Here is a 2117-nt window from a genome sequence, read left to right as displayed (position 1 = left end):
TATTCGAGACCCAAGATTGGTGGGATTCCTGTGATTGGACCCTCACTGATCAGACTCTTATGCTGTGTGTTTCAGCTGATTAGTAGAGTTGTTCCGGCAATATTTATTCTCTGACTTGCACACTCGCGTAGCGTGGAAATTTTCATAATTTATTATTCGATGACACAGTTTTTAATCTGTTGAACTGTCGGGGGAACCATACTTACCTGTTCTTCGACGCTCAGTTCTAGAGTCCACAGCTGTCTTCGTCAGGCGGCCAGTGCTGCTTGGAAACATCCGACAAAGACATGGTCATGTGACCCGCTGCAGCCAATGACTGCCCACAGCGGTTGGTCACCTCTGTGGTCATTCATTGGCTGCAGCTGTGAACGTAACCCTATCTGTGCTAGATACTTACCTGCGGTTCTGGAAGTCTGGACAAGACTGACGTGGACTCAAGTAACCAGAACCGAGCATCAGGGAGCAGGTAGCTTTGCTTTACCCAAAAGGTCCTGCTAGGTGGGTGAGGGAGATTTTGAAATTGATATCGGAATTTGACAACCCCTTCAAAGCTAACAATCAGTTTCTTGAACAAGAAAAAATTGAACATTTTTTAAAGGGGTCACTTCCACTTTTCCCAAACTCGTCAGCAGTAACTAGAGATTGTTATGCCGTATCGCGTAATCTTCCACGTGAAGCTATTTTGGAAGAAGTATTCCGTTTAATATCTTACTTTTGCACTCATGGTCACCAGTTGATCATCCGATAGGTCTCATTATGGGAAACCCCTTTAATACATCATGCTGAAAACTCGCCTCTCCAACACCGGTTGTCAATCTGAAGCTCGGAAGGATGCAGTTATTTTGTTAATGGAATGACTGCCCTTTAAGTAATGGTATGCAGCTACCCAACATAAAAATGATGATGAAAGATTTGTGGGTAACATAAACCCCGGCAGACAAGGTACCAACGCTAAATTAACGGCACAGGAATGGTCTCGAAATGTACAGATAAGAGCGTTCCTGCTGACAGCCGAGGCAGCTTTAATGGCCACCGAGAGAAATGCTGACCGTTTAATGCCGAACGATTTCCCGCAGGCCTGTTCTTCAGCTCTGTAATTAGAATTCTGCACTAAGTACACATTAGGCGGAATGTAATAAGCTGTAGACGGATTCTATTACACGCCAGCATCATTACAATTTTCTTGAGATGATTCCTCAACGTCACGGAGCCCCCTCCGGGGACATGGAGTAGACTACGATGACCTGAAGTGGCTCATGAATTTAGTCTAGAGAGGGCAGGTTTGGTACTACACCAATGGAGGAGTTTTGGCCTTGTTTTCTATGAATATTAGAGTTTCTTGACCCTGGTGACCATACCATAGTGGAAACACCATACTTTTGATGGCAATGATGACATGTGGAAGGGTTTTGGTGTCTGGTGTTTATGGTGGAGATTTTGTGGTTGCTTGTATTTTGTGGCTTACCAGTAGCCTGTGCTATAAAAAGTCCCCCAAAAGTCGACAACTTCACCCTTTGTAATGTATTACATTTTTCCAACCCATCGTGGCTTAGGCATGGCGAAGAACGTCACATCAACAGAAATTAGTGAGGACGGTGAGCCTCCGAGGTGACAAAAACAAGGGAAAGACATGTCATCTGTACCGTGTTTCTCTGGATTGTGCTACCCACCTATGATCTTGAAATTGCAGCATAAAACAGGGTAACAGCTATGATGCCTACTGTTTCATATGCGTTAAAGGGGTAATCTGATATTTTACTATTAAAAATGTTGTCCCATCTCAACATTTATGGCATATCACCAGGAGACAGGTGAATCGCGTTGCCCTCTCCATCAACTGCTATGGGACTTCCAAAAATAAGTGGAGTGCCCATAGCAGGGAATGGAGGGTGGCTGCTTTCCCTTCACTTTGGAGGACCAGTTCTGGAGAAAGGTTCAACAGGTGGGACATCTACCTATCTGTGATTCGTGTGGCATACCATAAATGTTGCAACATCTGATCGGCACACCTTGCATCCTCTCCAATCAGCTGTTCTTGTGTATCTCCAGCGCCGGAACTACACAGCGTCATCCATTGTGAAGTGGACTAATGCTGGTTACTGCTGCGCTGCTCCCAT

The sequence above is a fragment of the Bufo gargarizans genome, chromosome 11 (genome assembly GCF_014858855.1).
Source record: "Bufo gargarizans isolate SCDJY-AF-19 chromosome 11, ASM1485885v1, whole genome shotgun sequence".
NCBI classification, from domain to species: Eukaryota; Metazoa; Chordata; class Amphibia; order Anura; family Bufonidae; genus Bufo; species Bufo gargarizans.
The sequence above is the reverse complement of the archived record's forward strand: the minus strand, read 5'-3'. Positions refer to the sequence as shown.